Source organism: Oxyura jamaicensis, chromosome 1, assembly GCF_011077185.1.
Source record: "Oxyura jamaicensis isolate SHBP4307 breed ruddy duck chromosome 1, BPBGC_Ojam_1.0, whole genome shotgun sequence".
Classification (NCBI taxonomy): Eukaryota; Metazoa; Chordata; class Aves; order Anseriformes; family Anatidae; genus Oxyura; species Oxyura jamaicensis.
In genome coordinates, this window is record NC_048893.1 from 65,020,753 (window position 1) to 65,036,767 (window position 16,015).

At 38.6% G+C, this 16,015-nt stretch overlaps 1 protein-coding gene across 11 annotated transcripts in view; it reads left to right on the forward strand.

Moving 5' to 3' along the window:
• Positions 1-16,015, forward strand: part of CALD1 (caldesmon 1) — a 199,254-nt gene that overhangs the window by 72,600 nt on the left and 110,639 nt on the right. For 2 of the 11 annotated variants that reach the window (XM_035346639.1, XM_035346663.1), the window contains one exon: positions 4,193-4,256. The exons of 8 other annotated variants lie outside the window; for them this stretch is intronic. The gene's annotated coding sequence lies outside the window, so the exon portion shown is untranslated. Of the gene's footprint in view, positions 1-4,192; positions 4,287-16,015 lie in introns of those variants that run through there. One more of the 11 variants, XM_035346655.1, reaches the window with a different exon arrangement.

A 16,015-nucleotide genomic window follows, 5' to 3' on the forward strand; every position in this document is an offset into this window, starting at 1 on the left:
ATGATTAATTGAGCAGTTCACAGGAGACAACACAACTCCCCATTTTAGGTCATCGTGGAAAACAAATTCCTTGGGCACCTGTTCGGATAGTAATGGTTGCATGTGAGGCTTCCCATGCCCCTCTTCTGTTGGCAACACTTATTTGCCAGATGCTCTAATGAAAAGCCTTCTTTGTGCACGTAGCACGTCTGAGGAAAAGTTGAAAAGTTTTATTAAGTGTTCCCTCTGTAATGTCTTTGTAAGTAAATAAACTATCTGGCAGTTCTGACATAAAAATTAAAAGGAGAAAAGGAGATCTGGAAGAAATGGATAAGCAAAGAAATACCTCACCTACACCATTTATTTAAAGGGGGTTTGCACAAGAGCAAATACTGAAATCTATGGACAAAAATTCCTGCTGTAACTGGAACGAGCTTTATGTTTAACATCTACTCTCCATCTCTGTGAGGTAGAGGAGTGGGTTGATGACAAAAACAACAACAACAAAAAGGTGGAACCAGATTCAGGGGTGCCCAGTGAAAGAGAAGGATGAAAAGGATACAAGATAAAATACAGAAAATTCTATTTAAACGTAAGAGGTTTTTTTAACCATAAATGATAAAACACTGGAAGAGGTTGCCCAGGAAGGCTGTGGGGTCTCCATCCTTGGACATACTCAAAACCTAGCTGGACATGATCCTGGGCAACCTGCTTTGAGCAGGGAATCGGAAAAGATGATTTCCAGAGGTGCCTTGCAACCTGAACTGTTCTGCGATTCTGTGAAGTGAAATGATATATTTGAAGGGCCGGGGAATCCTTTTACCTAATAGATCAGTAACTCAAAGCCCAAAAAAACGGATTACATCCTTTGTCCAAAGGCATTTTAAAGTGTACTCTCCAACTATTCTTTATGGTGCTCCCATTCTCTACTACTGATGTTATTTCACTTTCCTAAAGGATTAAATATGTAACTAGGACTGAAACCCAGATGTTCTATTTCCAAAGCAGCTTCTTAACTATTTTGCTATTGAGTAATTTGTGATTGCTCCTTTATGTGTTGTGCAATGAGGAACACTTTCTATCTGCATACCACACCTAACTGTGCATTAGGTGAGAGAAATTTCAGCTGGGAAGTGGCATAGCTGAGCCCAAGTGTCAGTATGGAGGTTTAATTGCCTGTCAAAAGTGAGCTGTATCTTCACATAGCAAATAATTATGTTGTGGGACACTACTATGGGATTTTTGTTGAATGTTCATAGCTACTGGAAATAATAATGGGAAAAAGCTGTCATGGAGATCAATAAATACACAGATTCCGCCTTTGACTCCGGTACTCTGGTAGTTGCAAGTTGTTGTAAGCTAGAAGAGTATTTGTGGGAAGCATCATATATGTGTTCCTTGCTTTTACGTTTTAGCCTAAGAATCTGGTATTGGCCAGTTCCAAGAGGCAGGTGTTTACCTTTACTGTGTTAAAGTTTCTCTTACACTCTTAACAGCAGCACTGATAAGAAAGACTGTGAGGTACATTCAAGTGCTTGGGGAAGATGTAGGCTAAAAGTCCTTCAGGGAGGGATGAGATTCAAATCCTATCATAGCCCTAGCCATTGAGCTCTTGGATAAAATGGAGCACCTGCAGAATATGTATGAGGTAGTTGAGCTCTGTAACTTCATTTCTATTCATAGCTACCTGGTGAAATGAAACTGAATTTATGAACAGAGTGGGAGGGGGGAGGGAAGGAGGGAGGAATAAAACCATGCTTTTTTGTTTGGGTGTGCATATAGTTTTCGTAAAGAAGAAAACACATTTAGATGGGTCAGGTCAACTTCTGAATGGCCTTGAATGGTTTAGTTTCTTGGCTTAGTTTCTCCAGTTTCTGGAATCAAGATAATAACAATTCACTCTTTTCTTAAATCACAAAATATTCTGACAAAAGCATTTTCAAGAACTTCAGATAAAAGCAGAATGATTTGATTAACATGAAAGTTACATTTAACTGACCTACATTAGCTGAGAATCTGGTACCTATATTAGCTGTGAATCAAGTTCCACTGTGTTCTTGAATTTGCAATGCTGGGAGTGTGCTTAGGTATGCAGCAATGCTAATGCTATTGCATGAATAAGAGCAGAACCTGAACCTAGTGCTTATGGTTGGGGATATTCAAAGGACTGAAAAATTGATTTAAAAAAATAAAATCTGTCAATTTTACCACAGAAGGTTACAGCCTAAAATGTGTCCAAACTCTAGTGATGTTACGTGGATTGGAGGGCTTAGCTTTGTGAAGTCTGTTTTTCGACCTGGACCTGAACCTCCTTCATGCTTAAATTGTGTGGAAATTTCCTGTTTGTTAAAATGTTCTCAGCCCTCCGTAGTCAGCTCACAATGGAACTCTGGTGTGAAAGAGGTTCTTTGGGACAGCAAATAGTGAGGAAACGTATTTCAGTCATTTTATTAATATCAGAAATTATGTTGAGCTCAGTTCAGAAAAATGTTGCCTTAGGACAGATCAAATGCAAAGAAAATAGCAGAAGAGGGCTTTATTGCTGTGGGAAAGGAAAAATCATACGTGGATTCTCTCTCTCATGCTCTCTCTCTTAACTCTTGAAAAGTTTAGAAGAAAGCAAACCGTTTGAAGCAGAAAAAGCCTGTTGTAACCAGGACCCCACAGAATGCATACCTTCATGACATTCAGACCATGTCTGATGAATGTCAAGCGGTGTACACTAAAAAACAGAAATTGGCAAAGTCAGCTTTTCTGGTTGGTGAAAAAGTTTGAATGAATTCAGTGACCTGGAAGGGCTTTTATACTATACATGAGTCAGAGCTCTGTGGACTGATGTAGCCCAGACTTCTCTTGCTTGTAAGCAGGATTAACCAGTGAGATGATGATGTTTTGAAGCTCTTGGTTGTTCATTTCAGATCTCGATGTCTCTCTTACCTTGCTCTCTTCTGCTATGAGGTATATGCATAGTAACAGTAAGAACTGGGGATTCAGATCTCTTTTGAATCTAATAATGAAACTTAAAATGGAATGAATGAAAATCTTGCTTTTGACCAGCCCCAAAGTTTTCTGTAATTATAAATCAGACAGGTGTCTATAAAACCCAGAGATCAGACCATAAAAACCATTTTTGAAATTGCTGAATAGATTACATCTCTCTCAATTACATCAAGTCCCACAAAGCCTGTGAATTTCCTGTGAATAACCAGAAAGTAATACAAATTATGGTCTCACACTCTGATCCTAAATTACATTTAAAATCACTGAAGCCTATATTTGGTATTTCCTCTGGCGCTGGGATGTTCTGTATGAAAGTCCTTAGGTCTAAAGAGAACGGACCATGCATAGCTCTCTAAAGAAAGCTTAGCTTTTATTCTTATTACTGTGTGTGTGTGTATACTGCCAAATTGGTAGCTGAATGAAGAGTAAGTCTTCAGAGAAAAATCAGTCTGCTTCAATGAAGCCTGTTCTTGCTATATTTCCTAGTATCCATTAGGAGTTCCTACTAGATCACCCACAAATTGTTGTACTGCCTTTAATAAGAGTTTGAACTCTTCAGTTCTTGGAACTCTCTGAACTGATGTTTACAGAAGTGTGGCCATGCTGGGTCAGAGCAAAGGTCTCTCCAGGTTAGTATCCTCTCTCTGAGACATTGAGATAGTCAGAGTAAAGCAAATGAAAGGAGGTGGGCATGGAATGGCTCTTCATTTTATGTGCTCTCCAAGAGTGTGGCAACTTCTGCTTTGGGACTTTCTGATCTAGAGGTTGCATCCAGACTGCTATATCTCATAGCTGATGAAACAATCATTCATGATTTTTTAATTCTTTCCTGAACCATAGTTCTCATATTACAATAAACAACATTTGGTGTTTAAAACCCATACAGTGCCTTTCTCATACCATCTCAATCATCTTTTAAATGGCAACGTTTTATTCTACGTAGCCTCTTAGATGGGACCTTTTTCAGTTTTAGTGACTTTGAGAGCTTTTGGGAAATCAGTCTGATTTGTCAGTCTCTAGGTTACAGAGCTGTTGATAGTGGTTTGGTCAATCTTGCAAAAATTTTGTTTTGTTCTATTTTATTATTTTTGTTTTATTCTATTTTTTTTTTTGTTTTGCTAAAGACAACTTCATCAAAGGCATATGAAGAGTATTTTTTCATATGTGCAATTACTATGCTATTGCTAAACAACCTTCTTTTATTTATCTACAGTGATCACCTCTTGTTTCTGCAGTCATCATTTTGAATTCATCAGCATCTGGTTTGTTACTGAAAGGTTCGGAATATTTCCTCTGATTGCCTTCCTGTGAGTATGATTAAAGTATTTAACTCAGTATTTCTTTGCCAGAGGAAATCCAATGGTATTTCTGCATTTTTTTTTTTTTTTCTTCTGTAAAGGTTTTTCTATATTCCACTTCCCCCCCTCCCCTCCATGCTTGCCTGCTATTTTGGGGGCTGATTCAAAACCAGTGGGCAGGGCTGCAGTCAGTCCCTTGACTTTTATTCCTTTGGAGCCACTGTCACCACAGTCTTTCTTCAGAAGAGATACTAGATTTAAAAGATTTTATTTTTAATTTTATCTTCAATCAAAATATTTGAATTTTACCATAATCACTTTGTGGACATTTGGCTGTTCTTCTAGTAGCTATTTTTATTTCTTCATTGTATTTCAGCAAGTTTTCTGCTTGCTATGAGAGTCTTAAATCATATTTACTTGTGTCTTCTGTTCTTTTTAGAGCAAGTGTGGGCTCTGGGGGTTCCGTGAGAGTCCAAGTAATCATGTTTGCTTACTATTTTACTTAAATGTTCTTTCACTGTCAGAGCCAATGAAAAAAGTGAGGGCTCACAAACCTTTTAAAGGAAGTGTTTATAATGTACATAAACTTCACCCCCTCAATATACGGAAATTCCAGACTGGAGACATAGGGAAGACTGGCTCTAAGTTTAAGCAATGCCTATGATAGAAGTCTAGTGGGGTCACAAATATTGCACCAGGGTCAAGGCAACTCCCTTAGGTACCTTCATCTTCAGTTAATTCAGGTTACTCTTTACTTCTTATTCCCACTGATGGCTGACCATGCTTTCCATGTGCCTGGCCTTCCTATATACCTCTGCTCCAGTCTTCCTTGTTTTGGCAAGAGCAGTGTGGAGGAGGAGAGGGACATGGCTATAGACTGAACACTGGTTGCATTTCCTTTCATCTCCAGCAGCATCCCCCCCCCCCCCCTCCCTCCCCCCATATGGAATGCTGGGTCTGGGCCCATTTTATCTGTTTTTGTCGTTGTCCTTGGGGAAGCAAATTTAACTTTATGTACACTTCAGAGAAGGTTTGTGCAAGTGCTGAATGGACTGATAATTGTTGCAGGCTGTTCTCTGCCCTGATTGCTGTTTTGGAGTTCTGCATTACTTTCGAGCCTTAGAGGGGAAATTTAAGACTGACGTCAGAAATTTTGATATTCCAAAATGAGGAATTTTCTGATTCAGAACCAGACTAAACATTCTACAATTTCCCATGAAAGGATTCTTCCATGGAGATCATTGAATTTGAGTTCCTGCATGCTTTCTTGGGTGGTGTTACATAAAGTACCTAAATCCCTTAAAAATTTGACCCAAGGAGTGGGAAGCCATGGTTTCCAAAAGCGAATGAGATCAGAAATGCAAGTGTTCTCTACCCTATTGCTTAGGATAGGATATGCAAAGAGCACTGACTGCCCTCCATAGTTTTTCTGACAGCTCAGCAGCTGGAGTTGTACTTGTAGATGCATCTGAACACGCACACTGTGTTGTTGAAACAATCCACTTCAGATGCTTGAAAATGAGACTTGTTCTTCAGTGAGTTTCTGACCTGATGCTGTATTTTGATGGACAACTTGTGGCTGAAAATGCACTGTCCTTCAGTGACTCATTCATCTGCTCCAAGTGGAGGATACAAGGAGAGCCTCATTTGTCTCATGCTGAAATCCTATTGTACTTGCACAGAACTTGTCAAAGTGTTTGAATTTTGTAACAAAGAAAAAGCAAAATCTGATGGTAACTTCCATGTTGAATCTTCTCCTCCAAGCTGTAAATCTGGGCAAAAAGGAGGATGGTTTGCAGGGGAGATGAATGAAATACCATAAAAATGCCAGTAGTTGCCTTTGGAAAAATCATGAAAGCAAATGGTGTGGACCAATACAGCCACTTGGAAAGGAAAAGACAAGCGTTATCACCATAAAGTACTGGAAACAAGGCACATCTCTATCTGAGTATAAAATGCATCAGTACAGTTTAATGTGACAGTTCTGTAACTCTTCTGTTTATTCTTGAGTACAGCCATATTTGACTTTGGAAAACAAATTGTGATGTGCTTGTATAAATTGCTTTTAAAAAGAAGTGATACCGTATAAGGTTAAGGTTCAAAGTCACTGGCTAGTGATGACTGGTTTTAATCTTCTTTATCTTTGGAAATGTACATTTTGTTAAGGCAAGATACTTTCCATCAGGAAACAGTGTGTAAGAAAGGGTTTGGTCATCTTTCTCTTCGATATTCAGAACTGAAGACATTTCTATATAAACTCCAAAGACTAATATTTCTGTGGCTTGATTGTGGTGAGTTACACCAAGATGAATGTAGGGTCTTCTTTCTCTCATCTATCTCTGCTGTTTGGAAATGGAGATGCAGCATCAAACCTTCTCTGAGTTTCCCCATAGTTTCTGGAACCTCAGGCAAACTCTACTTGTAGCTGGGGCATTTTTTGTTATGATGAGAACCTGCTAGTTTTTGTGTAGCATTGCATTATTGAAAAGCCATAAAAGCCTACTGTTTGGAGTTTTGTTTAATTTAATACCAAGGGATCAAGCCTGGAAAGTAATAGTGTCTTTCTTCCTGATGCAATCCACAGTCCCAGGATAATGTGATGACTGCCTTTCAGTGGCTGCTGAGCCCTGTTTGTGCATATCATTTTCTAGAAAAGTCTTATCGCTTGAAAGAAATTTGCAGCTGAAACAAAATCAGAGCATCTTTTAGATGTATAAAGTTATGCTTCATTTGAGGGTGAACCAAAACAAGTAAACCTACTGTGACTCATCCAAAATTTTGGATGAAGAACATTTTTTATTTTCCAGGAATTACACCACCTAGGAATTGTAAAACTGACGCACTGAGTAGTGGAAGAGAAATCTGCTTCTAATAAATCATGCCTTGCCAGACAGAGGTTTAAGAACAGAAGAAGAAAAAACCTGAACAAGCACAAGGATCATATGTAGGGGCAGATTCACTGCTGTGCTCGGAGTGAAACAAGTGGAGTTGATTATCTGCATCTTCCCAGTAGGTAGGGAGCAGATATAGCTCGCTGGAGAGGATGTGGCAGGAACATGCTGCGCTTTGGCTCTGTTAGCTGGCAAGGAGTCCTTCAGAAAGCAGTGCCAAGCACAGCTTAGGCACAGCAGAAGCTGTATCTTACTGTCTTCTGTGCAATATTAACCTTCTAAGGCAGGAAATGCATGCACTGAGGGAAAGATAGGCTGGGAGCTGGGATTCTTCACTCTTCATTGACAACTGCTCTTTCTTAGCTCAGTTGCAATAAGCTCTTCTGCCACTTAAAAGCTGCATTACTGATACTGCTGCTTGGAACTTCGTGGGGATATTGTTCACTTGGAAAACTTTGATCTCTCAGATACCCAGGGCCAATTGTTCAGAACCCCAATAATCATACCACTGCACAGCATTATCAAAACAATGAAAAAAAAACACACCAAAACAGTATTTCCCTGTTCTCAGGATGTTGTGAGATCTTTCTTGTATACACTTTGATGATGGTTTTGGATCAAGGGAGGAAAGAGGCTTGGTCTAATACTTCTAGGTCATTGGGAAGCAGGAAGTATATTCCTTCTCAAAGGAATATCTTGTCTGAAGCTAGTGTTGTAGACTCAGGTGCTGTGGAGGGTAGCCTCAGAAGTGCACCAGTTCGGTTAGATATTTATCTGAACTGAGCTTGAACTCTCCAATGTCTGGAAGTTCCCCTATGTCTGTTTTCCAAGAAGAGCATGATCTTTGCAGCTCTTTCTCACATGAGTGCTGTGGGTTTGGAGCTGTTAAGTCTTTGGACTGACTCTCACTTCCACTAAAGTCCCTTTACACAGTTCAGGCATTTAGGGATCTTAAAATGAGACTAGATGACATTTAATAGTGTAAATGAGAAACAGGTTCCTTTAAAAAAAAAAAGAAAGAAAAGTAAAATTGGCCTTCCCTGAATTGAGCGCTGACCTTGAAAAAGCCCTTAAAGTCTCTGCAGGCAGGCTGAAATATTTTCAGGAGAACAGATACCCCAAACTGCAAAAGATTACCTGAGGCAAGGTGTGTTTTTTTTTTTTTTTTTTTTTTTTTTCTTTAATATATTTTTAGAAAATTCTTTTCCACTACACTTGGTACCCACATGTCTGTCTTACAGCTCTATTTATTTGTCAAAGACCTTCAGAAATGTTGGTGTAACTTTCTCACCCATCTTCAGGAATTTTAACTTGCTAATTTTAAACTTTTTTGTATATTCCTGTTATGTGATACATTAAGGATTCCATTTACATTTTGAATTTTGAAGATTTTTATGTGGGGCAATGTTTAAATATGTTTTGAGAATGGGAAAGCAAGAAAAGCTGTCATCCATCAACTGGTATTAAGTCCAACTTTGAAAGTTTGATACAAACTGAATCTGACTGTTAGCACAGACATGATACAAATTAGCTGTGACTTTATGATACCAGCTGTTTCTCTGACAGGCTAAAAGGGCACATAACTAGAATAGCATCTTTTGTTGAAAGCAGTGTTTCCCTTTGTTAAATGTGGGAGCCTCAGGCAAAAAATTGTAGTCCATAGTTATGTGACATGTGCAGTCTGCAACATGTTTGTGGAGCTCGGGGGGCTTTTTCCTGATGTTTTTCAAAGGCAGGGTTATCATAAGTGTTCTGTTTTTGCTAGTTTTATCACTTAAAGACAAATCTCTGTCATGTTTTTTCATTGTGTTAAAATGGAGGATAATCTAAGTGCTATTTTCTTTACAAGCACAAAGAAAACACTGAACAGGAGAACCCAAGAAAAGTCTGTAAAAAATGAAATCACAAATCTCAAAGTAAAATTTAGTTTCATTAATTATTTTTTATTGATTGATTCCCACCAGCTATTTGTTCCTTACTAGATTATTTTTAAAATTTCATAGAAACTAAGCCTACATACAAAAGCCTTTAACAAAGTAACAATCAACAGCTGATTATTAGTTAGCATTAACTGAGTATAGCTTATTGAGGTGGTGAATTAGTTGTGATGTAGATGCAAGGACACAAGAGCCAGCTCCATGCAGTCACGTCTTGGTCTGATCTCACTTCTTCCCTACTACGTCCAGTGCCTGTGCAGGATGGGTGCCAGAAGCCTTGAGGATGGAAACACAGAGCTGATGCACCTGAGGAGCTTTGTGTGGAAGCAGCTGGGGGCTTTCCTTGTTACCAGAGCTCATAAAGCTTACTCAAACTGAAGTGGCTCTGAGCAAGAACATTTGAGTGACTTTACATCACTGTACATCTGTGTCCCCACTGTGTATCTGTATGACCTTAGCATATCCTTTGACTACCTCAGGCAATATAAAATTGGCTGTAGCATGTATCTAAACTGAAACAATGTGATTTATTAAGCGATCGAACTTATCTCACTTCTGCCACTTTACTAAGAGCCAGTAAAACATTAGGAAGATTTCAAAATTTACTGTTAGAGATAATAAACTTACTCTGTTTGAATCAATTGGGTAATTTTGAGAAGGGAGGTATGACATCAGTATATTGGTGTCTAACTAGAAGTACTAAGAACAACAATTTTTAGGCTAGAATGATGAGAAGCAAAATTTAGCAGAATATCTTATGAAGTTTCTTAGGCTAATGGTCACCAGTGCTGGCATTAAACTGAAAAAGTATCTGCAAAGCACAGATACTTTGCTTTATAGGTTATGGACACAATCAAACTAAAAACAGGCAGGAGATGCAGAGGAACATACTTATTGCTAATGCACTGTAACGATCTACGGGAAAAGAGATCTCATGGAAAGCTTGAACTAGTAGCAGTGTAGCAAATGAACAATGTGCTATCAAGCGTATGATAGCTGCAGAAGCCATCATCTGTTGAATTTTATATCTATGATGTCAGATCTATCATAGCACCTCTTGCAATACCATATGCAGAACATCTCATACTAATTTCAATCAGAGAAAGGATGCTAGCCTTCAAATCCCAGGATTTAAATTAACCTTTTTATTCTCTGTAGGTACATGTAATGAGAATGGTGTTTTTACTCATTTTGTGTTCTAAACTGCTGAGTTCTACTGTTCTGAACTTCAAAAAGTTGTCATATTCTCCTATAAGACGGTCGCATTCAGTGGTGAAAGATATTGGATCGTTTTTGGGTATTTGGGAGAGAACAGACAATATCTTGTCTTGGCTGTGCCAGCTGCCTTGTGTCCTCTGAGGGCAGAGAAATTTCAAGAACTGGAGGAGGACTGGGATCGCAGGAGAGCACTCTGCATTTACTTGGCAGATAGGAGGGTATTCCTCATGTCAATTTGTAGTTTATCATAAAGAAAGTCCCTCTAAGTGCCCCCTGTTTTGTAGAAGCTAATCATGCAAAAAGATTCACAATGTTTCATGCTCTTAGTCCTCCTTCTGGCTCACTGCAACCCTCATGTGCCTTTTCCCCATCTTCATTAACTCATAAGGATCAGAAACTGTTTACTTGTCATGGTTATTTAGTACCACGCTCTGTGACTTGTCTCTTTGGAAGCCTCTGCAGGCAAAAACTCTGTTCTGTGTTAGCAAAAATGGCAAAATTCAGTCCTTGAAAATGAGTAAATGCTAAGGACTTGCTTCTTCTACATACAGGTGAATTAAACATTAGGTTAATCCTTATGCTGTTGTGTTGATAATACAGCTTCTTTTATTTTTTCCTCTTTTCCTTTCCTTTTCCTTTCTACTTTTCTTTAGTTCTACCAAGACCAATGCAAAGAAAGACTTCCTACCCTTCTCATTTAAAAACAAAACAAAACAAGAAAAAAAAAAGAGGAATAAAAACATTGCCACAAAACCAATGAAGGTTAGGATGCATGTCAAAATATTGAGTCTCCCTATTAAAAGAGAGCTCACCTTGATGGAGGAAACTGTGTCTATAAGCAACAATCTTGTTCAAAGTATGGAAGCAGGCTCCAGAACCAACCATCTCTAAACTTGTTTCACTTTTAAAACCTTGCTTGAGGATGCCAGGATCCCTTTACTTAAATGACTTAATTTTCAAACAGTATGAATCATACAGCAACTGTACAAGCTCTTGTTAGGCTGTATTGTACATATGTTTGCTCTTTAGGCAGTAAGAAGAGAATCCAGAACTGGAGGTGATTTGAGTTACAACTACTTCGGGGGATTTTTTTTTTAAAACATTCCTTCTAACAAATGCAGTTTAAATGGGTTTGTTTATATTGCGTGGGATTGGAAAGGCCCAAACTAACCAGGCTTTACACAAAGTGGCCTTCTTCCAAATTAATCTAAAATATTTTAATCCCTCTGGAGTTCCTTTATCCTCTGCATCTGTGCTGTAGTGGAGACACATTTTTAACATTTCTTTGAGGAAAATTACCTTTCTTTCCCTCCAACTGTATTCAGCAAGGTCAATGGAGCACTGTTATATGCTATTTAAACATCTGAGATTCATCATATATCTGCACACCAGAAAGAATCATCATAAAAGGTCTAATGAATCCCGACTGCTAGCCAAGCAAGGGAGTCCCCTTACGGATACTGGGTATTAGAAACAAAGAACACATACAAAATACTGTTTTTACACTTTATCTTTATGCAATTAAGAATTAAGCTGCCCCTAAAGAAGAGGGCAAGGGCAATCTGTGACCCCCAAAACAATTTCAGTAAATCAAACTGAGCCAAATTCTGAAGTCAGTGCATGGACTAAGATCATCGCCAGGTAGTAAGGTGACCACTCGCCCTGTGGGACCAGACAGGGCCTGAGCGGGAGCCTGGGCAGGCTTCTTGCTCCTGGGAGAGGAGATGCTCTGAGTCACAGGCAAGCTCCAACCCGGACTATCTCATTTGCTGGCTGTGCACTGATACTTGGTTTTATGGCCTTTTGGTTTTCTAGTTCAGTAGCAAGTTTACAGGACTGAACTCATTTCACAACATGGGAACTGAAATGCTGAGAGAAAACTTTATTTTTTTTTCTTTCCCTGATCTTTCAAAGGTTTTCTCTGAAATATTGTTATAAGGGGTGTTTTTATTTGAAATACCATTATATAACTTGCACTGCTACAGATTACGCTAGAGCTGGTTTAATACCATGGTTTATTCTAGACTTGTTCTTCCCATGAATACTGCTAGGTCATGAAGTTCAGATAGTTTTAACAAAGTTCAAATAAGCATTTGAACCTCTGAAAGAAAAACGATATGCTGAAGAGCTCAGTTCTCTGAATTTACAGGGTTTTACCACAGATTTTTTTTTTTTTTTTCTCACCACTGAAGTCCTGTGGGGGCTGCAGAGAAACTGGAACTTCTCTGCCACCCTGCTCCAGGCTTTGTACTTAATTTGAGTGTGCTCTGCTTTTTCCAACTACAGCACACGTCATAGTGCTGGTCTCCTGCCCAAGGGGCTGCAGGGTGTGGGTTGTGGGACGACACTCCAGGATAATGATCCATTAAGATTAGTCACCTCAGGGTGTCCCTGCTTTTGAATGAAGAACTGTACCTACCCCAAACACACTTCTCCTATCTTTTCATATAGTCAGAAGTATTTTTAGGCCCATTGCAAGCCATATAGTAATGGAATAAATTCCAAGTGCAGCAGGAGACCACATTAGAGGAAAAACTCTTTAAGTGCCAAGGGCATTTCTTTTACTTTTCTTACTGGGACTGGAAAATATTCCCTAAATAATACATGTGGATGTAGAGGAATAGAGAGGGAAAAGATGAAAAACAATCCTTTAAATTCAGTAGGAGCCTATTTTAATAGCTTGTTTAATCTGCCAGCTGGCATGGTGTTGACTTATTGCTACACATACTTTAAGGAGACCTATGTAGTTCTTGGAACCAAGTTCATATTAAGTTGTAGAAACTTAAATATTAATAAATTGGTGGGACTGCTTTTTGGTACTTAATAGAAATCAAGAAACTGCTTAGTCATCTCCAAAGACATTTCTGTCTCTCTCTCTCTCTCTCTCTCTCTCTTTTTTTTTTTTTTTTTTTTTAAGTGCAAATGCCAAAATAATATGGACTTAAAGCAGTAGCATAGATAGTAAAAGCTCAGATCTGCCCTCTCTGGAGCATGTGTACATCCTTCAGACTTTGTAGTCATATGTATCCCCTATGCAACACTTTGGGCAAAGTTTTCCTAATGTTCTTTGTGACACCATTTGATCTGAAAGGAGTACGTTATGAGCTTATGCCGAGGAGTCTTGGCCAGGAGAAGAACTGGTGCCACCTTTGTGGCACTGTAAATTTTCATTTACAGTGTGTTGCAAGTAATATCATTTAACAGCTGCTTTAGGATATATTATGCTTGTCTTTTATGAGACTGTAAATGCCTATGCATATATATTTTTTTTTACCTTATTTTGTGTGAAGGTATATGTGTGCCTGAAGTGCAGTGTCATCTATGTAACTAGTATTTTTACTCTTTGTTTCTATTTTTACTCTTTGTTCCTAAAAAGTTAGGGAACATCAAGAAGCATGTCCCATGTTTTCAATTGCTTTCAGCATTAGAAAAACAAAGGAGAAAGGATTTAACTTTTGACTAATCTTATGTTTAGTGAATCCTTTAGTAATATCCGAAGTGACACTCATCAGTATTTGCAAGTTGTAAAGTTTGATTTGGTCCAGGTAAGCACTGAAAAATCTGGCCAGTTTACTCATGCTTATTTATGAATTTCAGATCTGGATTTATTTCCTTTTTTCACCTTAAGGGTACAAGTTATTTTCAGGATTTCTACGTGGGGTACAAATTGTAAAAATCCTCTAAGTTTTCAAAGATTATGATATGGGATTTAGATTGATCCTTTTCTGTATTCCTTTTCCAGAATGTATTTCTTTTCTCAGACCTCTTTTCTTCTCCTTACCTTCTGTTCTGTTGACTTCATAACGCCTTCTCCACATCTTGAATAGGGAGGGTATCCTTACAGATCACCACCCTGCTGTATCATCAGAGCTTGTGAGTTGTGAAGCAGCCACTGTGAGGAGGCCTTCATGCACATGTCAATCATAAGTGCAATTGTGTTTCTGGTTGCATCATTTTGAAGGTGGCACACAACTTTAAGGCAGAATTCAGCTGATTTATTTCTAGCAAGTCCATCGCTATAGATGAGATAATTGTGTTGTGAAAAATAATTTGCTTAGTAAACAAACATAATCTGCTTTCCCTATTTGTAGAACATTTACAAACAGACTTGAAGTTGTCCTTCCTCTACTTTCGGCCTTGTGTTTTTGGTTTTGGCTAACACTTTGTATACATAAAACCTGGCTTTATCTCTTGACTGTGAAAAGTGCACTTCATGTGCTTTCAGTGCTTAGAAATTAGACTGTGACTGGCCTCGTGTGTTCTGTCTCTCATTCTGAGCTGGATGGACCTAACATGGCAAGGGAAGAGGCTGGAGGAGCCCCCACAGGGTTTTGTATTCCTAGGGTAAATGTCTTTGGGAAAAGGTAGTAGATAATGCACAATACAGAGATTTTTTTCATTTATTTTTTGAAGGAAAATTAAACATTTTCATTTCTGGACCAATAGACATTGTTTGAGGCACTGTTCCTAAGAAAATTAAACAACTGTAAAGTTAGTGGCTTGGTGCAGGGTTCAAGTGTAACTTTCCTTTGTCACATTCATACAAAGTGTGTATGCCTGTGTGCTCTTAGCATTAAGTGTACAGGGTACAGTCAGGGCCTCACCTGTCTTGTTTATTTGAGGCTCTGTTGAAAGTTTTGCTGTTTCCCTGAGAAGGGAAGGTTGCACGCAACATTACTGATGTATCAACGTATGATACTGATGTATCAACGTCACCATGCTTGCTGGCAACAAGCACTTGTGCATGAATGTCTAGATAGTCAGATTAATGTCAAGATTACTTCACAGCTTCTCTGTGCAAGTCGTATGAGGGTAACTGGAAATACCCTAATCTTGCTGTGTCAAGTTTTATGCTGGCTCATGCACAGCATGTGAGTATCATCTTGCTTGTCAGTTTTTTGTTGTAACAAAGCCTCACTGCTGTCCCATCTGCTGGTTGTTGTTGTTGGTATGTCAGTGTTTCCATGCTTTCAGCTAAACCCAGCATGAAGATGGGCTAATGATGTAAATTTCAAATGTGGCAAATGGTTTGCTGCACTTCTGTTTTGTGGCACCCTGTTTGACTTCTCCTGTCAAAGGACTTTGCAGTTTTCGTTGCCCTACCTCTCCTCTTTAAAGCTGTCACTGACTTCATGCCTCGATTCTTAACTAAAAAGACACAGAAGTGTTGCTTATTAGAGATAATTTGGAACAATTTGGAACAAAGCCACTTGGAACAATTGGGGTTTCATTTGTTAAGATTACTTTGAAAATTTGAGCTGGAAAAGCCCAATAGACAGTTCTGCACCTGGTTTCATTCCTGGTGGAATTCCACTGATTTCCATGATGTTCTGCCATGGAGTAGCATGGACTTTTGGCTAAAATGTGTCTATTGTGGTGACATGCGTTCTGTCTTTGCAAAGTAAATGTACAGGAACTGGGAGGAAAGATGTATTTATCTTTCATTTCTCCTGAGGAACTGTTCAGGTTCGAAATCTCTTAAGGGATGACTACTAAGACCAGCAAACCAAAGAACTTTAGGTGTATTTCTTTCTCTCTTTCTTTCTCTTTCTCTCTTTCTCTCTTTCTCTCTTTCTCTCTCTCTCTCTTTCTTTCTCTTTCTCTTTCTTTCTTTCTTTCTTTCTCTCTTTCTTTCTCTCTTTCTTTCTTTCTTTCTTTCTTTCTTTCTTTCTTTCTTTCTTTCTTTCTTTCT